We start from the raw sequence: 26165 nt of genomic DNA on the forward strand, positions 1-26165 counted from the left end.
ATTTCTACTAACACCTTGAGGGCATTTATCATCAACTAAATCATGAAACAAGAATCTGAGGAATTTCAATAAATTCCAACATTTAATCCTATAATTATTGACCCAAAAAAAATCCTATAACTAAAATTTAGCTTAGCTTCAAAATGAATTGACATCCATCATTAATCAAAACAACACTCCAAGTCAAATTTAATAACTATCCACTTCAAAGTACCACTATAGCCTTAGAGTTTTCTCAAGTCCTTCCTTGCTAAATTCATAGGTCACAACAATTAGCTGAAACAGTAAAGCAAAAGTTTTAGCCCTCATAGTTAAAAGCCATTGCGTAACACAAACAAGGGACCCAAACCCCTTAAGCTTCAACACTCATGGATGACCAAAAATAGAGAAGAATCATATACTCACTTCCTAGACACGCAGGCCACAGAGGAAGATGAAAGGAGCAACGTTCAGGATGCCCTAAACCATAGGTGATCCACGCACACACTACTCATTGACACAGAGCAGAGAAGAAGCAAGAACTACAACAAAGGGAAGAATCCAATGGCTCCACTTCACTGTAGTAGATTGACGGCGAGGTTCAGAGAAACAAGCTGATAGTGAAGAGGATTTGAAGGATCCCACACTCTATCTCTCACGGCTTTGATGTTCGAATGACAAAGAAGAAAAATGTTGAACATAAAGAAATAATTGGGAACATTACAAGAAATTCCACAAGATTTTTTCTTTTATAACATAAAAGACAAGGGCACTTTGGTAATTTTCACATAATTAAAGCAAAATAAAGCTAACCTCTTGCTTAGTAAAATTTGAATTTTGAACCTTCAAGTAAGCAGCTGGCATAAGTTCCACCAGGCCATTACCCCCTTTAAAATAAAACTAAAACAAATAAATAAAATATCATTAGGAGGAAAAATCATTTAATTAAAATTTAGGCTCATTACATTGGAAGCTCATTGTTTGCTAGTAGAAGTTATTTTTTAAGTGTAAGATTTTTTTGTAAAGATCTTATTACTCTATCCATTGCTCACTTTCAAGTTGTACAATTTCGTGAATTCGGTACAACTAGCATACAAGAGCTTCTCTATATCACTTTTTAACATATCTAATATTTTAAGACAATCCTTGAATTCCCCTTCAATTGCATTGGCCATCTCTTTAAGATGATCGGCCATATAATCTTTGTATCATAATCATTTGATTCAAAGCTTCTTTTATATCGCAACTACTAGTACACTTGTCATCTCTAATCTCTCTATGGTTATACTAACACTTTTTAGTTTTGATCAATTTTATGACATACTAAATAGTTTTCCAACTTAGATACACTAATCCGCTTTAAAAGATCACATCTTACACAAGGATATATAATTTTTCTAGGGTCTTTTACATACTTAAGAGTAAACCTTATAAACTCTTTCACATCATTTAAATATTCTTTACTTAATCAATTGGCAAACATACATTCATTATCCATAACCTTAATCTAACAAAAATTTCATAAAAAGAAATATGATCAGTGACTCATGAATATTGAAAGAAAATGAATGATAAAATGATGAAAAAAAAATTGACTACTTTACATGTAATATAGAGTAATCAATGAATCATGAGTCACGTGCATGAGCATTCATATATTTCTTGAATCACTGAAAAAAAATAAAGTAGCATAACATCATAAAAACAAGTATTCCCTTGGCTCAAACCTTTTTAAACTAGCATCTTATATCAACAAACCAAATTCAACCATGAACAATCCCAACATTAAAAAAAATTAAAAAAATAGGATTTTCAAAGTAATTGCGAGTAAATTATTGTAACTCAAATCAACTCCAGTTATCATGTAATTTGTCTCACTAGTATATTTTAATATATAATTTTCAATTATTAAATTACCCAAATCAAATAAGATGAAATTTAAATTATAAAATTATCTCAAAAATTTTGTTTTTTGTCTCATTGATCATTCTAAAGTTACTCACACCCTACATTAACAATCCTAAGCCAAGAAAAGATCACTCATTATCAAATGCAAAAATCTTTACAAAATAACTATAATTTTTAGAGAAACTAGTTAGGTTCAATCACTCAAATCAGCTCTAATTGTAATAAAATTTGGCATACTAGTAGATTTTAATATGTAATTTCTAACGATAAAACTATCTAGATCAAATAAGGCATACAATTTAAATTAAAAATTATTAAAATAACTTATTCAAAATTCATAGAAAAATACAATCATCATGAATATCCATTTTGATAACTCATTTTCATCCTAAGGCTACCCATAACCTCTATTAGCATCCTCAAGCTAAGAATACATCATATATCATCAATTTTGAGAATCCACATTACCAAAATCAAGCAACAATATGAAAAGAAAGTTAAATGGGTAAATTCAAGCAATAAAACTCTCCAAAACAATGAATAAATCATTCCCACAACCTAAAAAACAAGGGACATTGAAAGAAAAGATAGAAAAAAAAAAGCACCTTGGAGAAAATGGGTTGAAACACGACACACTCATGGAATGGTGAACAACGGCAACGATGATGATAACAGAATCATGGTAGAGGTAGTGGACAACGATTGACTCTGACAATGAAGTCACTTTGTGAGAATTGTAGTGATTTCATGTGTTAGTGGGAGAAGAGAGGGGAGGAAAGACGTCTTTTGGGTGCATGAAGAGAGTAAATTAAAACAAAACAGAAACTGAATAGTTTTTAAAGAAGAATAAATGACGTATAAATGAAGGATGTTTAAAACACCCATCATACATGTTGAAACTTCAAACACCCATCATATAAAGTGTAATTTTTTTTAATTTTTTAGAATGTTAGAGACTTAAACGTTATACATATAAAGCCATAAACATAAATGATGGATGTTTTAAATGTTCATCATTTATATTGATATTTATTTTAACTTTAATTTAAGTCAAAATTTGAAGCATTATTGACGGTGTTTATATTTTAATATAATAAATGATGAGTGTTTAAACACTCATTATTTGTTGCTCAACCATCACTCACCTCTTTTAAATGATATTCTTACAACTACCTTTTTTATGGTATCTTATATCATTAATTTTGTAGTGGTGTTTTCGACTACTGCTCTATATCTTCTAGTTCTTTTATAGAGTATGAGCCAAAATCTTCTCCCCAAAGCTTTCGAAGAGAATGAAAGAAAAAAATTTAAATTTGTTTTCACCATAAATACAAGCAATTTTACATGGAATATATATATATATATATAGAGAGAGAGAGAGGTTCATAAGCAGGACTTGAACCGTTCTGAAATTTCAAGCTGCTCAATCTTCAGCATCATAGTTTCTGTTTCTTGCTATAGATGCTGCAATTACAATTTCTTTCAAACATGAGGATTGCAAGTCACCACAACATTTTCACTTTTGGGTACACTAAATTTTTTAGCAGTTCTAAAAGGAATAACATTTGAATAAACAATAGTATTTCAAATGTAACTATTTAGATCCACTACATGAAGCAAATATTTGACAGCACTTAAAACTGTTGCATGAAAAAAAACAAATACAATACAACCCAATTAGGGAAAAAAACTAAAAATAACATGGAATCATCTACCTAAATATTTTCACGTAAACAATGATAACCATGTTAATCAAAGATGGACAAGTAACTTTTATAGTAATCTCAACGTGCTTACATGTGTGCTTAAGATTCGTCTAATCTTATTTTTAGTAGACTAGTCTTTTAAAGTTTCTCGTAAAGATGTGAAATGATCATTTTCACCATCTTCTCTTTAGTGCAAATACAATGCCTGTTTGTTTTGTATAAGTTATTTGGATGAACTATGGGTTTTAAGTTCTAATGTGACCAATCTTCAGCATTCTAATGGTTCAAATTTTTATTTTTTGCCAGACAATAAAAAACTCCTTTTAATCCTTCTTTTATGGTCTTGTCTTTGTCTATACTAGGAGCTCCAAACTAGGGTGAAAATGCTTATTTGAGCTTTAACAGGCAATGATTGTGGTTAATGAGGTTGTAGAAAGTGAATATTAAGCTCTAGCACTAGGAGTGAAAATTTCTGTTGCGTAGAAACGAAAATTACCAAAAGAATACTTTTAAAGGCCTTTTTTTAACGCAATATGCTCTGTCCAACACTATATATATTCTGATCAAACTAAAAAAAAAAAAAAACTAGTGAATTGGCCATACATTGAACAAATTCACTTGAAAAATAAAAAAAAATGAAGAGAATAGAGTAGAGGGAATATTAGAGAAAGAAGTTTCACATCTAGTAACTAGAAAGTAAATTAGGAAAATATAAAGCTTAGGTTATGTCTAATGAAGCAGCTTAAGCTACTTTGTGTGAAATAGACAATCCTTTAAGCATACTTGAGAGAGAGAGAGAGACTAACAGACATGAGGCCTTTGAAACTTAAAAAAAAAAAAAATGGTACAAGCGCGTGGAGAAGGAAACAAATGAAGACAACATTCTATTTGCACTAAACAATTCACTTGAAGAATAGAGTTACATCTATTAGTCTCACATGATCAAATTAGGTTTGCATTTAATTAATTTCATTACTTAATTGCATAATATAATATGGGTTGTTTCAATTAGTATCCCTAATAGCCTAAAAGATGCTTTTCTGCATGCACATACCGTTAATCTTAGGATTTTTGAATTCCTCCTCACTCATTCCTAGTGGAAAGAGAGCAAAATATTAGGCGTATGGGCTAAAAATATTCGAGTATGTTATTCTTTATATATAATATGTTATTCTTTATATATAATGTCCATCCTTGCAATATGTATATGTATATATTCACCAATCACCTGTAATTACGATATGATGCCTTGGGTTATATATTGCAACCAGTCTCTTGAAAATAACTTGATCTATAAAACTAATTTGCAAAAGATTAATTTAAACCCACCGAACCAGAAAAAATCAGATTGTTTCAGCAGTCAATAGATTTCGTAATAATTTTAGTATTCTATATCATTAACTTGATGAGATTTGTTATTAGTTTTGGGAACTTCTCACCTATATATGAGCTGGAAATATTTGAGGCTTATATTTTGAAGTGCCTATGTTAATCTTGAAACGAGGTTTAGAAAGCTTAACATTATCATGTGAAAGAAACTTTTTTGTGTTTGCTTAATGGTAAACTAAAGTATTTACTCCCTCAGGTCACTATTATAAGGCACATCAAACTATCTCATCAAAACCAAAGAGAGGTAATTAAGTTATTAACTTATCTGAAAATAAAATAAACTTCCAATTTTATCCCTACTTAAATGAAACTTTTTCAAATTTGCATCACATTCTCTCTCATAGTTAATGAGTTTAATAGGGTGATATTGGAAAAACATAATTAACACCCCATAGTATGTCCTATATTAAAGAAAAAAAAAAAAAACTTCTAGAAAATGCCTTATAATTGAGACTAAAGGGACTATATATTAGCATAAGAGAGTTGTCTCAGATAAAATCTCCCTTGAGATACTAATTTCTTGATCAACTTTAAACAGAGTCCCCAATTTGGAAATCATTAAAAAGAAATGAATGGGAAGATATAGTTTAGTTTAGACGTCTTAAAAAGGACAATAAGGAAGTCACTCGCAAGAGAAAAATATTTAATTAGGATGTAAAATGAACACAGAAAACACATAATAACAAAAGACTACGAATAAAGCAAAAACGAATGAGAATGAAATGATAATAACCTGCATATTTTGTTCAGAGAATCTGGTGGCTGTTTGAGTATCTCTGTTATGATTGCGGTGCCGTTCAATTGTTGCCTGCATGATATGAAATTGATGCGATAATAAACAATATGGTTCATAGTAAGATAAAATTCATAGTAAGATACACACTATTCATGCACTGTGAACAATAATGTGCTTCATTCCTCCTATTACATGCAATATATTGAGACGCGTTTTGTTTGTTGCAATAAGATTAAATATGGTCAAAATTTTTTAAAAAATTGTTTCTTCCTCTGTTTTTTTCCTTCTGCCTCTCTTCATAAACTTATCAACTACGATCACACTACAAGAAGTGATAACAAAGTACCATAACCAGAAAAATAAAAATGCATTGATTTTACAAGAGGGAATAGAGTAATGGATTGAAGAAATGATTCACAATAATGAACATATATATGCCAGATTAATCAAGAGCCCCAGCTCCCAAATCTAGACCAAGAAAATTAAAATAAGAACTAGGGACAAAAAGTATTGAAGTTCATGTTACCCAACAACAATAACAACAACAACATAACAACAAGTCTTGTCCTACTAAGTGAGATCGGCTACATAGATTGCACGATGTCATTGTACTCCATGAACATCCAAGCTATTATGTATATTGTTAACCAAAAGGTCTCGTTCAATGAGTTTTCTCAATATTTTATTTGGTCTTCCTCTGTTCCTCTTCACAAGTCTAAGGCCATCTATACCATGTTACCCAAAGCTGAAAAATGTATTGAAGCTCAAGACTATATGATGTAAAATGAGAAGGGAAGAGGGGGAAGAGAGAGAAGAGAAAGGAGGAGAGAGAAAGAAGGAGGGCAAAGAGTGAAACTCTCAAAAATTGTATTTAATAATATTCAAAGCTAAATACAAATGAGGAACCCTATCGCTATTTATAGAGTCTTAGAAATAATAAAATGATAATAAATCTAAATCTAAATCATCATAATATAAAAGATGAAGATAAGATATCTAACTAGTCTAAATATCTTATTTTATTGAAAATAAATAAAATCTTAAATAAATCCTAAAAAAGATAGTAATAAGAAAATCTAATTAAATCCTAAACAATCTAATGGATATTCCTAATCAAATAATACTAAATATTTAAAATAAACTAATGAAATCAACACCATATTCTATCATTGTCTCTATCATGTAAGTTTCCCAAGATTGAAATTCGTCTAATCCAATTGTAAGTTATATCACTTCAGAATGTCGATCCTTACAATATGTATGTCTAATCCAATTGAGTAACCTATAATCACTCAATGATACGATGGCTTGGGTCATATTGCAATCAGTCTCTTGAAAATAACTTGATCTATAAAACTAATAAAAACATTTATTAAAATCCATCGAACCCTCTAAAATCAGATTGTTTCATTAGTCAATAAATTTTGTAATAATTTTAGTATTCTAGACCCCAGAAAGATAGAGCTCTAGCAAGCTATAGGCCACTGAGTCTTTTGAATTGCCTAATATAATGTGATTTACTATATTATTAACTTGATGAGATTGATTTTGGGAACTGAACTTATATAATCATGATGATGTAATTGTCATTTTGTTCAAAGAAGACATTTCTATCATTCATATGTTTAAAATTTTAATGTTATAGTATAGCTAGTTAGTTGATATTTACGTTGGACTTTGTTATGTACATTAATTTGTGAGTGTACGCGTGTTCATACACATACCTAGTATGATTACGTTAGAGATACTGAGATTTTATGGCAACTTTTATTTGTATTTCTGATACCAATTACTCAAATCATATCAAAAGGAAATTTTAATTAGAAGTCTGAGGATAAAGTTTCATTTCAAACAAAGTAGAGATGTTTAGAATTTTGGATAAGATTTATTTCAATAATGCTCATCCAAATCCTATATCAATGAGCAGTTTGTTGACTTCATAAATTTTATGGCTATTTCTTCTGCATTATTTATTCATCAAATGTAAAAATGTGCTTTGCTAGTAAATAATGTAAATATCTTGAGAATATACTAATTTTGCCTTATTATATCATTTGAAGGTTTATGATGATGTTTTATGTTGTAGGACGTCAAATACAAAATCAAATTCACAACTTTGTTTTCGACAACAAGGACTTTATCATAAACACCTTGGGAGAGATGAAAGGAAGCCATGGAGTGGTTTGGAGCTTTGAAAGGCTTTTGTTGCAAATTAATGATTTATTACTATAAGAAACAACAAATTAGTGATGGATTATTTGTTGGTGGGAATGGTCGTCTGGAAAGTATACAAGTACAAATGAAGAAGAAAGATGTGCATGATATCTTCAGTGCATGGGCAAAACTTTCCTTTAGGTTTAATTCACCTCATCTATTCCAATTTTCAGGTGCAAATTATATTGATGGCAGAATTTCTTTCAAGTATAATAAAAACCCTCGAGTATGGTTTGCACTGTTATGACTCAAGCCAAGACAACAATGATGTTTGCCAAGTAACAATTTGACTTTATTTCTGGTGCACTTAAAGACAAAAAATGAGATTGAATGGATGATAGAAATGAGGGATGTTGAGAGTTATTTATAGAGAAGTGATGACATGAAATGGTGCATCTTAAGAAACATAACTCTCTAATGAAAAGGTCATAACCTTATGTTGATTTCATGAACCAACATAGTTTAATAACTAATAACCAATAGTTATTTAAAATGAATAAATATTGACATCTTTTTAATATATAGAGTTTTCTTGAAATGACACTTCCTTTCACCAAGTGGTGTTTACCACACCTCTTGGTTTTATATCCTTCCAAAGGTGCCTTTAACAATTAGAGAACATAACCTTGATGACTTTTAGTATTATAACTCCCTACATAACCCTTCATAAAAATTCCATAAGTTTGTAAGGACATGACTTTTCAAAAACGATGTCTTCATTCTGAAAATATTCCAACAATATTTGCAAAGGATTTATGTGTTTTTATAGGATTATTGTGGCTTTATTTGTGGATTAGTGTATGTTTTCTACTCTCTAATGTTAATTGCATACGTGTTTGCTTCATTTGTGTGCTTGATAAGTTTTGGTTAAAGGCTACTAATTATTCAGTGATTAATGTGGGTTTCTTAGTTGAACTAGAGACAGGGAAGTTGTGCAGTTAAATGGACGGTTTTGCTTTGTAGAAGAGAAATATATATACTGATCACATATAGTCAAATTAGTTTGCATTTCATGATGCTCAATTTTATCACACAAGAGATTATATTGTAGGCAAACTTATTAAGAAACCTCTTTGGCATTGAGAAATTCTTAGAAGCAGAATTGAATCCTAACTAGTACTATAAACCACTAAAAGCAATTAAGAATGAACATTTTCATATGCTATGAAATACACTAGCAGCAGAAAACTAAGGTTGTGCTATAGTCCCAAATTACCAGTAATTAACATTTAATTCTAGTTTATTTTTTATCCTTTTTTTTCCCCTCAACAGCCCAGGTGGTGGGTTATACGAGCCAACCACTTAACCCACCATAATTTTGATAAATAATTATTGAATACAAATTCTAATTAATACACGAACTAAACAATTAATTATTTCATTCACCTCCACCAAGCATGGTTGAATTTGATAACGAGACATTCAAATCCACAATCACAAATTTGAATGACTTTGTGAATTGGAAATGATTGTTAGGTTACAGGTTAAGTGAGATTTCAGTTAATTTATAGCTTAATTGTTAGTCCAGTCTTTGAATTAATGGCATTTTGGGGGGGCTGGTGGGGGGGAATCTGAAATAAAATTAGAAAAATAAAGCTCAAATAAATTCAATTAATATTGTGGATAAGGACGATTAAGCTTAGGTGAATGGCATGGTATCGATTGCACTACTGTCGCTAAGTGAATTTTGAAGATTTTAAGTTTTCTTTTTGCTAAACTCATTTTAATTCATATTGTTTCATAACCCCCTCCCCAAATTAAATGCATTAGCCCATGTTCAAAATTAATTTTCTGATTGAATTGTTAAGAGTTTAATTAGTTCTTTGGCACACAACATTGATTACGCATCATAAATTAAAATCAATTTTTAACTCTAATTATGGACAGCACAACGTCATGGTCAAGAACTACATGTTGAAATTATAATATAGAGCAAAAAAGAGGAGCACGGTCAACTTAGGCTCAGATATATCTATCATGTTAATGGTGATGTGATAAGTTCATAGTATATAATGATGTAAAATGAACTAACACCTAAGGTGACTAGTGGCGGAGCCACATGTATATGCCCCCGTCAATTGGAAAAATTGCATGTAAGGTATTGGTATTTAAATTTTGTACCCTCTCATTTTTATAATTTACACCCCTTGTTTTAATATTTCAATTTTAAACCCATTTTGTGTTAATTTTAACCTAGATCCAATTTTAAACTCAAAGCCCAATAAATTTTAGCCCACAATTTTTTCATTCCCAAACGGTAAGATTATCTATAAAAAAATTAGTCACTAAAATAAAAAAATAGAAAATAGAGCATCTGTTCGGAATCCTATCGTCTTCACTAAGTCTCCTGGCATCGCTTCGCTCTGTCTCACACATCACCAGTCTACCACTGCCTACTGGTCTTTGAAGAATTGAAGCAAGAAAGAAGAGAAGAGAATGAAGGGAAGAGACAAAAGAGGGGAAAGCTTTCTTTTCTTCCCACACGAGAAAGCATACGACTTGTACCAGGTAATGCCATTCCTCAACCAAATTGTACTATTTTAATGGCACAAAAAATTATTAGTATATTTGTCTTTTATGAGTTTGTCTTCAAATGCCTATTTTTTTCACTTTTAAATTTTAAGTAATAGATTTAGTCTTTTAGCTATCCTCTTGGTCTTGAATATATTACAATTGAGTAATTACAAATCTTACAAATTTTGAATAGAAAATGGAGAGATTTTTTAAAAAACAACCATCTTCATCAAAGCCTTATGAATCGAGTTTTCAACCATGGCAACAAACTAGAATAAACTTACAAGATTTGCAATTTGATACAGGAAAAAGAATTAAATTTTATCTATCTAGGATGAATGACTATTTAGTAACTTATATTAAAAAAAGATGTATTCGAAAGTATTGACAATGAGCTAATTGTTTAACAATTCCAAAACATGAAATCATGAAGAGAAAATTTATGAAATAGTAATTATTATATGATTTTTTTAAATTATTGTTTTTCCAATTATTTATATGTAAGCAAATTTTCCCCTTGGCCCAAAATCATGGCTCCACCACTAAAGGTGACGTGTTAAATCAAAACTGAGATATATACATGTAGTTTGCCACCCTTGCCTTAAGGCATTGAGTATTGTTAGGATATCTAAGCATGAGTGAATTTGAGTTGATATGAAAAGTTCCATATCAGATAATTTTAGGCTTAATCTCAACAGGTAGTCAACATCATCATGTGTTTTGGGTATCATCACAACCCAGTCAAGGATCATATGCATGGGTATTTCAACCATGGTCTTGGATATTTGTCACAAACTTTTCATTCAGAATTTCATGCATGAAAGGTAATTAATTTTGCATGGCCATAATAATTAGACTCAACATATATCATGTTAATGGTGATGGAAATAAGTTTATATATGGTATAATGATGAAATTAAAATGAACTAACACATAACGTGACAGGGTGTTATTCAAACAAGAAAATGAATTAAACATTAGATAACCAGTATAAGGTGAACCCTCATCCCCAAGGTTTGATTTTCTAATTTGCAGTATGACTGAAATCAATTGGTTTGTAGTTGTTTTTTTTATTTCAACTTGCTTGTTGTCTGACAATCATAATGATTGCATGATCTGGTGAGAATACATCCATGTTTTACTACTATCATTTACCATATGCACTTGTTGAAGACAAACGAGGTTGAACATGTAGCTTCTCACCCTCACCTTGAGGTATTGAGTAGTATTAGGATATCTAAGTATGAGTAGACTTGAATTGATGTGAGAAATCTAATATCAAATAATTTTGGGCTTAATCTCAACAAGTGGTTAATGCCATCAAGTGTTTTGGGTTATCATCACAATTCCAAGTCAAGGATCATACATGGGTATTATCAAGGTCTTGGATTGAAATGATTAGGGAGAAGAAGGTTTTACAACTTTTCATTCAGAAATATTCCAAGTGTTGGAAGTTCATTAATTTTGCAACTTTCAATTCCAAATTGTTTGCACTACATACATGAGTGCTTGTATTAATGTTGTGTTTGGATTGTTTTGTACAATTTGTACAACTTGAAACGACCTTGGGAAAAGGGTGCATTATTAACTGGCTGGGAATTTTTTTTTCAAGTTGAAAATAAAAATTAAAGGAGATGAATTGAGAAGCTTGAGGATAAAGTTATGAATTCAAAAAAAGTCAATGCATGTTCAGAATAATTGCAGCTGACAATTATACATGTAGAATTAACACAATTGCAATATTAAAGTACATACAGCCAACATTGGAATGAGAAAAGCATGTGTACTCTAGTTGAATTAAAAACATCATGATCTAATGGAACATCACAACCAACTTGCTCATTGTGAGAGAGAGAGAGATATTGTGCACTTCTTGAACAGTGCAAAAATTATTGTAGGGTGAAAATATCATTGATGCTCACTCATGTCAACAAAAGTCAAGAGTTCGAACACCAAAAGAGAAAGTCACTTTTCATTTCATAAATTAACCAGCAGATTTTAATTAGTGAAAGGCATTTATGGAATAATTGTTTTTAAAGAGAATACATGATAACTTAAAATTAAATACTTCACTGATCTCTTTCTCTTCCCTAGCTTATATAGTCCAATCCGATAAAACTTTGTCCTCAAAAATAACCCAAAGAGAATTAATTCCTTTCTCTTAAATGTTTGTCCTTTTCACCCGTAACTGTCTGTACTGATGAACTGATGTATAATTACTACATATCGTGCTTAAATGTGTGGAATTTAGAGTAATTAACAAGCTCTAATATTTCCAAACAAACAAAGGATTGGAAAAGAAAAGAAAAGTAATCAATTAATTAAGATGGAAGAACGCGAATATATTACCTGGAGCTTGCAAATTCATAGAGCTTGCCTCTTGGGGAATAGATGATGAGAGCAATCTCAGCGTCACAAAGAACTGAAAGCTCAAAAGCTTTCTTTAAGAGTCCATTTCGTCTCTGCTCGTCGCGTTTTCTCTACGCTTCATTTGTGTCTTCCCTCTCACCATCTTTTCAATTCTTTCTCTCTCTTTAAGCTGATTTCTGCAAATCCCAAGCAAGACCTTCAACACCCAGAAAACGCATACCCCAGAGAGTAAAGATATAAGTTCAAATTAATGCCAATATATCCGATTCTCACAGTACCAACAAATCTAGAGAGTTCATATATACTTGAGAGAGAGAATATAAACCGAAATATACATGCGAAAGGAAATTAAAGGAAAGAAAGGGAAGATTGAAAAGGAAAGAATCTGAACAGAAACAAAAGAAAGGACCCAAAAGATACGAAGCATTGTGGAAGAGGGAAACGCACCTTTCTTTATTAATCCATCACTTCGTCTCTGATGACGCATGACCATATTCAGAAAGAAGAAGGATTTTATGGTAAGGGAGAACTGAAACCTCATGCTTTGCCTGATCTGGAAAAATCCAGGCCACACAACATCCTCAAGAGGAAAAAAAAATAATTACAATTCGTAACTGAGGAGGGGACATGGATGAAAGTGACAGACCCATATGGTAATTTTTTATGGGGAGAATGACAGAAACATACCCATAAAACATAGAAATCCCAGATGAGGACAGTGAAATGATACAATTACCATGAGGTCCCAAGAGATTTCTTTGTGATTAAAATTTATAATGAAATTATTTTATGACCTCTCTAAATAGTAAAAGAAAAAAAAAAACAAACACCCAGTGAATGCTTACTTTCTTCAATTTTTTCTCTTCTCTCAAGCATAGCACTTATAGAATACTAAATATTTTGAGAAAAGTTTGAAGCCAAATCACTCAGATTCTTTGCTAACATGTAAGTAGCCCAATAATGTAAAAATCTTCATACCACTTGCAATTATGCGCAATATGACCCAAACAACCACAACTCCAACATATTCTACAAAGATCGTTCATAACAAGCTTCAATCCAGATTTTCCTACTGTCATCCAATTGAAGCAAACACATCCATAATTAGTGGTAACAAACAATTAATTTCAACCTTAACTCTCAAATAATGAATATTATTACCAAGGGTACCTTCTTGATCATATTCTAAAAAAATACCAAATAAATCACCCAAAATGTCACACCCTGACACTAAAGATATGACCGGTATAGAATATAAGGTAAACTCATATTTTATAAGCCTTAATTAGTTAGAGATTAAGTTAAAATATTGATATACAAGTTTTATATATATATATATATATATAATAAGGTTTATAAAATTTTACATGTTTTGTAAAAATTTCAACAGAATCTCTCTTATAATTTGGACATTTCAAAATTTTTATAATAACAACCTATCAACCAAACCAGCAAATTATATTTTAGCAAAATAAAACTAAGACCTAACTATGATATATGTGAAGTGGTAAGTTAACATTTCATAATACAAAATATATTTACATCGAAAGTAACTAATGTATGCTTCCATGCTCCCAAAACAATTTTTTCCTCCAATGATTATTAGGAGGTGAAGGTTAATTTTCATTTATAAGACCAAAGTAAATTTTTTTGGGGAGCAGCATCCTAATTTATAGTTGAAGGAAATAATGGAAAGCAATTAATAAGCCAATTATAAATTTATTAAAATAATTAATTAAAAATAATATAAAACCATGAATACATAAATACAGATGAAATTATAAAAATTTTAAATTATTAAATTTCTGCACATACTTAAACAGCTTGGGATATATATATATATATATTGCTCACTATAAAATTCATATATAGAAAAAATATAGCAGTTTACTTTTTGAGATTAAATTTAAAGAAAATAGTTGCAAAATTCCTTCTTTCATGGGACTTAATCAAAAAGATTAACAATCATGGACACATAGTTCACAAAGGTGAGTAACACATCTGGCATGGCAAGAAGAGCTATAAAAACAATTGCAAGTATAAAGCTCATGAATAATAGGCATGGATTATATCTACAAAACTATATTCTCCATTCCACATGTATTGGCCAACACACGAGGCTATCACCTCCAATGCATCCTGCTAGCTAGGTGTACCATGGCATGCCAAGGATTAACAGAACTATCATTAGCATCCAACATTCTGAACTCAATCCCTCTCAATAAAATCAAGCATGTATGAAGTAAGAAAAATAATTTTAAAATTTTCACTTTCAAACACTGTTCAACTATTATTTTCATTTATCCAAAAAAAAGTTATCATTTCCTCTATACATGAACCGTTGCATTGAAATTTTTTTTTATAACTTCATATAATTAAGTAATTAAACTTCTTTTGAAAAATACTATCATTTATCATACATCCATTTCAATCATTTCTTATCAATAATATAATTTCTCAATAAAATCAATACATGATCATTAATAAAATAATTATTAGAAAAATATGATTAACAAGCTAGAATATTTGTACAATTTATAAAGAATAACAGTAAAATTTAAATAAAAAAATTTTATAAACACTTTACTAGAAATTAATTCAGAATGTTACTTACTCCTTGAAATTTTTCAATCATTCTAAAGTTTGTTTCTCTTAACTTTTCACCTTAATTATTATGAGTCCCTTAATTTCTTGACAGATAAATTATAATTTTAAAATCATTTATCAAGAAATTTTTCAAGCTCTTAATGAGCATTTAAATTCAATCCAAACAATATTAAAGATAATACTCTAACCAATTATATTTCGAGTACACTTGAGTTAGTTAAATCATTTGACAAATATCAATTTATCCTCATATTTTTTTGTGCCCCATTCTCAATCATAAATCATAATCAACTTAATCAACTATTCTTATGCTTCTTTTAAACTTAATAAAATATGATACAAATATCCTATGTAATTATTTCTCTCACTTTAGTATTTTAAAATTTCAATAAACAACTTGAACCAAAACTTAACATATACTCCTCCAAGCTACAACATAGAAGCTTAACAACACTTAATTCCCTAAATTCTTCTTTTACATATTTTTACAAACGCTTCGAGGGTATGTATTTGTCATTAACAAAATTATGAGATGAACAACCATGCAATTTCACAACTTTCAAATAGTTAATTCCATGCCCAAATTCACTTCAACATCATAGTAGACTAGTGTCCCAACATGAACCGAAACATACACCTCAGTTCTTGCTAGAATTCCATAACAATAACGATATGGAATAAGAATATCACCAATTAGCTAGAGAAGGGAAAGAAGGATACGGGGCTGCTGTGGAAACCGAAGAGAAAGGAGAAAAAATCAGCCACTCACCTCAAACGAAACAGCAATGTCACCACTTTGAATCAGCACATGAATGACGTTATAGAAGGAAAAGAGAAGGGCTTCACTCTCTGTCAACCACGCAACAGCAAAGAACAGAGGAAAAAGCGCAGAAAACAGCGACAGAACACCAACTTCTTTACCACTTACAGCAAGCCAACACGATGGCAAGGACAGCACCAGTCGACGGCAACAAAGGAAGCAACAACGGGGATAAGAGAGAGATGGCTAGATGCTGAAGAATGAGAGGGCACAATATTGGTGAAAAGAAGAAAGAAATGAAATATGAACCTCTGTTTTTTCGCACGAGAAGAAGGATAAGAATTTGGAATAACATTAATTGGAAAAACCACAAGAAAGGGCCCAAAGATTTTTTTTGGTTAACATAAAAGACAAGGGTCGTTTCCAGTAATTTTTCCAAAATTAAAACAAAATATAATCAACCTATTGCTTAGAAGAATTCAAACTCTAAACTTTCAAATAAACTACTACTATGAGTTTCATTCGACCACCACTCTTCATTTGCCATAAAACTAATAAAATATTAATTGAGAGAAATATTAATTTAATTTAAATTTTTTTAGGTCATTACACAAAATCATTGCAATCTCCTTGTTGAGATATTCTAATGGAAGACCCCATATTTGAAGCCACATAGGAATTTTATACACAGAAAGATAATCAACAATGGTATTTGGTTGCTCTAAACATGTAAGACCATGTTCTCAATAGCCCATGGACCATTATGTAGCACATATTGATGATGATTTTTATTCTTAAAATGAAAGAGGAAAGCATTGCTGCGAAAGCTCTAAACTTGAACATTGTTTCATAAAGACCAAGAACTACATATTATTACTAACAAGCAGTGCTTAGGAACCTCTTTAATGTCCACGGTTATCCTAATGAGTCACTTAGATAAGAATTATCAATTTTTCTATAAAAATAAATGATGAAAAACTAACCTTGGGGCTTTTCCTGAAAGATTATGAAACTTAAATTGAGATTTTGATTTTGCATGTGAAGATATTGGTATGTCAAAGTCAAAGCTCCAATATAGCTCCTCACTAAACAAGCAGTCATAAATAAAGGTTGATGAAACCTCTAAGATGAAGTTGAAGCACCCAAGAAAAATGAGAGGGAACAATGGTGATGGCTTCTATGAAAGCGGCAATGGAAAAATATTACAAATACTTGGTCATGTAGCAACAAATTGGATCTAGACAAGAATCAAGCAAAAGCATATAGAGGCCTATACTGCATGTGATAGAAATTAACAATCAGACTTTGGGGTTTGGTAGATCAACAACCTCAAAAGATGATAACAAGGAACTTGTCTCTAGTAGAACTTTGGTATGGGTTCATAAAGTGAAAGCAATTTATCTCCCAAGCAATGGTTATACTATGAGGGCAGAAGTAGAATCATGCTAGTTTAGAATATAACTTATGACATAAACAAGAATAAAAATGAACAAAAGGGAAAACAAAATAAAAGAATAAGAAAGAACAAGATAATGATCAAGGAAAAGGATTCTAGAGCACCTGCATATAGCAACCTTAGCTTTTGAAGATACCATAAGAGCTAATCAAATTCTTGATCATGTATGTATTCACCACAAGTACCTATAAGAAAGCATAACTTGCAACAGACCTTTAACAAACTTAAGAGAAAAATTCTCATTCATATATTTGTAAAAGATACATATGGGGCATGCCTATTTGTAGGCATGGATGGAAGACTAGAATGAAAACCTAGACCTTAGAATACTCTTATAAAGGTGGCACCATATAGGGTACAATTTAGGAAGGTTTCCTAAATTATGAAGAGTCAATAATCAATGTGATGAAGAGAATCTTCTAAACTTTCCTAAAACTTTGAAACTCAAATTGCAAAACTAAATCTACATAACTAATAAAAGACAAATAAGGAAAGTCTAAATAGCCTTTAGAAACACATGTCAAAATATAAACAAAGAAATTGCTAATCTTACAAGTCATTCCAAATCAAAGAGGAATCATGCTTTTAATGCTCAATCTTTGACTAGGATGATGCCATTCCTCCTTGTTGTTTTCCCAAGCGACATATTTAACACATGTTGAATTAAAGAGGCTTAGGTCTTGATCACTTGGGCTTGCATTTTTATGAATTTGGATCATCAAGATGCTAAACACATGTGGATCATCATCTTTGGGTGTGTAGAACTTAGGCTTTATCTCTTGGACATCTTTAATAGACAATTCAGGGCTTCCTTTTCTTTGTAATAAATCTTTAAGCACATTGGACTTCAATTCTTGGACTCCTCTTATTCTTGGCATGCCTTCTTGATTGTTTGGGCCATCAAGCACATCCTCTTTATCTTTCTTCAAGCTCTCCATGCCTCTTTGCTATTTATGTGGGTCATGCTCTTTGTGTGGGCCATTATTCCCTCCCTCTTCAAAAAGATTCAACCTAAAATTTGCATCATCAATGTGATATCCTGATTTTCAAAATTCTAAAACTAATTGCTAGTGGAGGGTAAATTAGTAATTAGTGAATGATTAAGATTTTGGATGACAATGTGTATTTTGATTCTTTGGAATGTTGAATGAACAAATATGAGTACAAGGATCATGTTTCGGAATGAAGCGTATGGATGTGGTGAGGATTTCCCTCACTGTGCCAAGCATCGTGACACAAGTTATTTGCGCCATGACACATGGCACAAAAAAGTGATTAATAAGGATGTGCCCAACTTATAAAAATAGAGAGGAAGAGGAAAGGAAACACAAACAGAGAGGAGAAGGGAAATCTCTATTGGACCCTCAAATCTTAGAGCATCGTGAGAAGTTTCCAACTAATAGCTTACCAGGTAAGTTTCATACCATCTTTAGCTTTAATTCTACTATAATTTTTCTTAGTATAAGTTATAAAGAAATTGAATTGGGGAGTTTTAAAGGGTTTATTTCTTACCTTTTGATAATGACAAGGTTTTTAGGAATCAAATTAATGTTTTGCGACTAATTTGGAGTTAAACAATAAAGCTTTGAGATCATAATCTCAAATTAACTCCTAACTAAAGGAAATTAGAGTGAAATTGTGAAAAAAATGGATTAGAGTTGATAGAACTGATAGAAAGGGGTAAGGAACCTAATTTGCTCAAGTGAAGGAAAATTACAGCTAAACGTGTTTTTAGATAATAACTGGTATTTATGGTCAACTTGATTAATTGGATAAATAGTGTTAGTCATGTGTAGATTATAGTATTGTATATGTTATTGAGGAAGGGAACGTGTTGGAAACAGTAACGTTAGAGAGAAATCCACAGGTAACCCTTTTTTGTGGCAAAAGTGTTAAGATAATCGAATAATTTTCTCTATATGAGTATGAATATTATTGCATGAATTGTTTTATAATATGCATAATTGACAAGTGAATGTTTGATGTATAAAAATAATTTCAAAGGAAATTAGTTTATGAAAGTACGTGACTATATGGCTATACTTATATATATATATATATATATGGATTTATATAGAAACAAGTGATTTTTATGAAAGCATGATCATAAGAGGTAGGAGTTCACCTAAAGGGAGAAGTAGTAAGAAGTTCATATGGCATTATTTTCCTTAGTGCCTGATGAGGTGCGTTGTTGGAGAACTTCATCTCCTTAGTGCTTATTGAGTTGTGATATTGGAGATTATCTCCTTAGTGCTCATGTGGGTGCAGTGTTGGAGATCAGAGCTCTTTAGCATCTATGACATGCGGTGTCAGAGTAATGATACCCGATCATTGTGAGTGATAGGGGAAATCATAGTTTGAAAGTGGGACAAAACACCTTTGGCTGGATGATTTTACCGCTGATGGTGCGCTCAGGCCAATAAGTATGTTTATTGGCTTATTATGAGCCTATGGTTTCAGTCGGGGTGATATGGAGGATCAGATAGTAGCTAATCATGCTAGCGGTAATAAATTGTTGTGAAAATAGTTTTATGTAATGAAATTATACTTTATGCTTTATTTGATTATAAATATGCAATACTTGCTTATAGTTAACTATAATAGTTAGTAGTATTGAGTTATTCTGTTATTAAAATTATTATCTTACCTCGTGGTTAAATTTTTATAGACTAGAGTAGTGAGCCAACCAAAAGGGAAGACGTTAGATCGGCATAATAGCACTATTGCCGTGTAGTGTAGAGCTTGTATAATGAACTTATTTTGTTGTATATTTGTAAATGAATAAGTTGCCATAGGATTCATGTGCATGTGGATATTTGTACAAAGTGGTGATCATATGATTCATAGCCTTGTAGTTGTGAATGTGTGATAAATGACAATTTTATATATTTTTATCCTTTTAATTTAAACTTTTAAATATTTATTTGAGGCTAATTGAGTTTAATTGAATATTATTTGATTTTATTAGCCAATCTTCAACTTTTAAATTTTAACTAACTAAATCTTGAGTTTTAAAATATAGATCATATTTTTAATATTTTTGCATAGATGCTATTTTATTTTATTTTATTTTATTTGCACAGATCTTCTAAATTTAAGTTCGAAGATATTGATAGAGATTGTTTTGAATAAGAAGAATATGGGTATACTTGATGATCAAATCAAGAATCAAATTGCAGAAATTTTGTTTAAATTTATTTTGAATTTTTTAGTGTAATTTTCAATTAGGATTATTTAGGGTAGTTTTATTATTTTATTAAATTATTAGGTTTTATTTGAGGAAGAGACGCATCACCTTTATATGCATATAAATGAGTGAACGTGAGATGAGAAGAAGAAGACGGATATGCACGGCACTGATTTAAGTTTTACTAGCTGTGATTTCAAGTCTCAAGTCATAGGGAACTAATTTTCTGACGTAATTAGTCACAAACCATGATCTTAAATTTTAATCAGAGTCTTTAATATTCAGAAAAGATTTTATTTTGGCTTTATTCTAATTTGTTATTCTTCTCTCTACCTCTGAATCTTATGCTTTAATTGCTATTATTGATTAGAGTAGTTTTATTACATAATTTTTGGATTATAAATTTTATTTAAGCTTTTACTTGCTATAATCAATTGATATAGCATCATAAGAATAATTTGGCCTAACTTGAGTGATTATCCATGCTTTATTTTTGGTGTGGCTAACTTAGAATTGTTAGGTTGTGGGTTAAGGGAAATTTCAATTAATTTAACTTAATTTCTTATTTAATTCTTGAATGATAATTTAAAAAATATATAATAAAACCAGGATAGTAAATTTAAATAAAATTAATTTATTTTGTGGACGAGAAAGATTAAGTTTTGGTGATTGAATTGTAACTGATTGCATTGCTTGTTTTTGATAATTTTCTCAGTTGGATTTTATTTATTTATTTAATTTATATTTATATTTTTTAAATTAATTACATCATTAAAAAATCTCCCCATTATTTATCTTTTTATAATTATAAGTCAAATAGTTACTCCATTAACTCTTAGAAAAATGACCTATATTGTGCTTTACTGCAAAATCTAATTTTTATTAATTTTGGTGCTATTTAACAATAGTGTCAAAATTTTGGCACCATTACTGAGGCGTCAAAGGTGTTAACTTTATGAGTTTGATTATTAATTTTTTCTTTTCTGTTTTTCTCATTTTTTTGAATTTTCTATGATTTTTTTGGCGCTATTTTCAATTTTTTTCAACTTTTAGGTTATTTTTCATTTTTTTCAGATTTAATTTTTTATTTTTTTCTTACTTTTCTTAGGGAGTTTCTTTTATTTTTTTTTATTTTAGTGAGGATAGGGTCCATCTAAAAAAATTCATGATTTTGATCATATACATGAGAGGACTTTGTGTTTCCTTTTATTTTTCTTTAGTTTGGGTGATTCTATTTTAGTTGTGGGAATGGCTTACAATGATTATCACCTTAATACTGATTTTTCTCCCTCCATGCTTTATCATGATACTTATAGTTTCAAATAAAAAAAAGTTGATGAGTTGATTTATATTGTTAAACAAATACTTGCTGAATATGTAGTGGCACAACCACTTGAATTAGCCTCTTACCATCCTCACTATTACCCTTTCAAGAGTTTCCCAACATATAATGAGCAATGGTTACACTACCATCCATAACATCACTTCCACTCCTATCCTTATGAGAGTAGCCCAACTTTTGTCCATCAATTCCATTATATGCAAGTTAATAATTTGCTTGAGACTGTACAGCCTCTACAAGCTATAAGCCAACCCATCCCAACACTTGAGGAGATGTTGGAGAATAACATGCAATTTCAGCATCCTCAACAAAGTAGTTAATAGTTTCAACATAAATGTCTTTAGACTCAAAAAATAGTAAGATCAACTATGTTCCTTAACAGAACAAGTTCAGGAGGACACTTCATTTAATGATGATATAGATGAAGACATTATTGTTGAATTTCTTGATAGTGATGAGTCTAAAATCACTAAACCATTTTCTAGTAGTACCAATGAATTAGTTGCATGCAAGAGTGGCACTAAGATTGATATATCCTCTCTTGATTCTATTAACTCTTCTAGGTCTAAAGAATTTATTGAATATGTAATAATCTTGCACTACCTAATATTATTATTTCTGATGGCATGATATATTTTACATTTGATAATGCTTGTGATAACATTAATTTAGAGTGCCCTAAGACAATTGAGTCCAAGAATGTTGAGCCATGCATTGATTGTGTTAATATTGATGAATGTTTACATTGTTCTTCCTTTGACTTATCTGCTTCAAGTATTGAGTCTTTAACTGTTAGTAGAAATGAATTTTTTGATTGTTTGGGAGGTGATAAGATAGAGAAATTACCTATGATTGAGAATAAATGTGAGGCTGATTGTGAGATTAAAGTGAATATAGGTGGTAAGAGTTCTCAAGAGGATGTTACGCTTAAAGAGCACATGTTATCTTGCATTAATGATGATCTTAGTAAGGAAACTCAGTATGATTATCTTGCATTCATGAATGAGCAATGTGATGAGACTTGGGATGATTTGATTATTGAATTGCCTAATGTGGTGAATTATAAAAACATTATGCATTGTACATATGATGGCTTACATAATTGTGCTATTTGTGTTGAAATAGATGAATTCATAAACTCTGATGATTCGTTGGATCCTCTTATTTGCATTAACTTTATTGAGTGTGATGATCCACTTAACTATATTGATTCTACTGAGGCTATTAATTCATCTATCTATGTTAAGCCTTTTGATTATGATGATACTTGTGAGATAGTGCAGTCGATCAGTTGCCTAAATAGCGTTGATTTTGTGATCCCTATGGCCTTTTGTAATGGTATTGATATTACTAAGAGTCATGAAATTATTAATTATATTATACATTCTGACCCTAATAGTGCTTGCGTAGAGGATTTTGTTATTTCTATTGAGCTTTATGAGCAGGTACTTGTGATTAGAAAAACTCTTTCTACTACATTAAGGCCATCTTTAATGGAGATATTGTCATGCAACTTTTAACCAGATAAAGGAAAGCCATCACCTAGAGGAGATTTTGATGAGCTTAAAGAGAATAATATTTTGAACAAGCATTTATTCTCCGTCAGAGATGAGAATTTCAATTTATTCTCCAGAGATTTAAATTATCTGGTTGTCTATTCTCCTTTTACTTTTTCCTTGCATTTTAATTTTTATTCTTAGATTAATTGGATTATTCTAAATTGAGTTGCATTGAGGATAATGCAAGATTTAAGTATGGGGGAAGGGACTTGTCTTTATTTTGAAATTTTTTAATCCTTTTAGTGTTTTTTTGTGCGAAGTTGCGAGTTTAAGGTAATTTTAGTTTGAATGCATTTAAACATGATAAGTAATTAATCTTATGTTTGAAATTCAAGTTAAGTGGTAATAAATTTGGTTTCACTGGATTAATATAATAGTCTTTAGCTTGTGAGGATTTGGGCCAAATATCATTTTCTTCTTGTGTATATTCTCCTATAATTTATCTTACTCTAGAACTTGTCTTGATTCTTAATTGAGAATATAATTGTATATGCTTTGCATAAAGATAATTTGAGCATTCTTTTCTCTTAGCCTACTTAGCCAGATAACTATCTCATGCAATTTATCCCTTATTAGCCTCTTTGAGTCTAGACCTTTTCTTTAAAATTTTAGCCAATTGAAAATATCACCAATAAACTATTTTTTTTTTCATTTTTCTCACCCTACTTTATGTAATGAAAAGTATATCATAATATTTGGTTGTATGAAAGAATATGCTTGAAGAGGGTTTTGGGTTATTTTGAAAGAAAAGAAAAAGGGAGCCAAAGAGCAAAGGGCAAAAAAGCAAAGAAAGAAAAAAAAAGCAAAGAAAGGAAGAAAGAAAAGAAAAGAGAGGGCGAAAAAAAGAGCATAGAAGGTAGAAATTAAAGAAAGAAAGAAAAATTGAAAAAGTGCAAAAAGAAAAAGAAAAGAAAAGTAGAAAAAAGAGAGAGAGAAATAAACTCAAATCAATTTATTTTGTTTCTTTCATTCTACATGTTTCATTTCAACTATGCTTTTTATTCTCTTAAAGTTTTTTAGCCTTCATTTCCCCTATTTTTATACCATGCCTTTATCTAAGCACCATTACAACTTAAAATAAATTCCTTTTAATTCTTGCATTACATGTAATATAAATAGTGGAGACTTAGATGATGAACAAGCCTATGAGAGTGAGGTTTTGATAGGAAAACTTGAGTGAAATACTTATCAATAAACACTTGAGTATTAAGAGTTAAACACTTAACCTCTGTAAGGGGCTATTGCTTGATTTATTCTTACCAAATGAAATTGCCATAATACTTGTTGATTTTGGGTATAAGAGAGATTGATTAGAGTGTTAAAGTGTTAAAGAACTATAATCATTTCTTATTCTTTGTTGTTTCCACATTTCTTTTCTTGAATTTTGAAATTTAAGTCTTGCCTAGGAGTGCAAAAGTCTAAATGTGGGAAAATTGATAAATGATAATTTTATATATTTTTATATTTTTAATTTAGACTTTTAAATATTTATTTGAGGCTAATTAAGTTTATTAGATATTATTTTATTTTATTAGCCAATCTTCAACTTTTGAATTTTAATCAACTAAATCTTGAGTTTTAAAATATAAATGATATTTTTAATATTTTTGCATAGATGCTATTTAATTTTACTTTATTTGTGCAGATCTTCTAAATTTAATTTAGAAGATATTGATGGAGAATGTTTTGAATAAGAAGAATACAGGCATACTTGAAAATCAAATTAAGAATCAAATTGCAGAAGTTTTGTTTAAATTTATTTTGAGTTTTTTAGTATAGTTTTCAATTAGGATTATTTAGGATAGTTTTATTATTTTATTAAATTATTAGGTTTTATTTGAGGAAGAAACGCATCACAGGAGACACATTACCTTTTATATATATATATATATATGAGCGAGCATGAGATGAGAAGAAGAAGGAGGACGTGCACAGCATTGATTTCATATTTACTAGTTGTGATTTCAAGTCTCAAATCACGGGGAACTAATTTTTTGGTGTGATCAATTATAAACCATAACCCTAAATTTTAATCAACATCTTTAATATTTAGGGAAGATTTTATTCTAGCTTTATTTCAATTTGCTATTCTTCTCTCTGCCTTTAAATCTTATGCTTTAATTACTATTGCTATTTAGAGTGATTTTATTGCATAAATTTGAGTTATAAGTTTTATATGAGGTTTTGTTTGTTATAATTGTTTGATATAGAATTGTAAAAGTAATTTAGCCTGACTTGGGTGATTATCCACGCTTTATTTCTGGTGTGACGAACTTAAAATAGTTGTTAAGTTGTGGGTTAAGGGAGATTTCAATTAATCTATAACTTAATTTCTTATTTAATTCTTGAATGATAATTTATGCAATATATAATAAAACTAGAATAATAAAGTTAAATAAAACTAATTTATTTTGTGGATGAGAAAGATTAAATTTAGG

At 30.3% G+C, this 26165-nt stretch overlaps 1 pseudogene; it reads right to left on the reverse strand.

Moving 5' to 3' along the window:
- Positions 1 to 1669: 1669 nt before the first annotated feature.
- On the reverse strand, positions 1670 to 13087 carry LOC129288231 (MADS-box protein SOC1-like; annotated as a pseudogene).
- Positions 13088 to 26165: the final 13078 nt, after the last annotated feature.

This window comes from Prosopis cineraria, unplaced genomic scaffold (assembly GCF_029017545.1).
Source record: "Prosopis cineraria cultivar Desert tree isolate PC_DT_omini unplaced genomic scaffold, ASM2901754v1 PC12, whole genome shotgun sequence".
NCBI lineage: Eukaryota > Viridiplantae > Streptophyta > Magnoliopsida > Fabales > Fabaceae > Prosopis > Prosopis cineraria.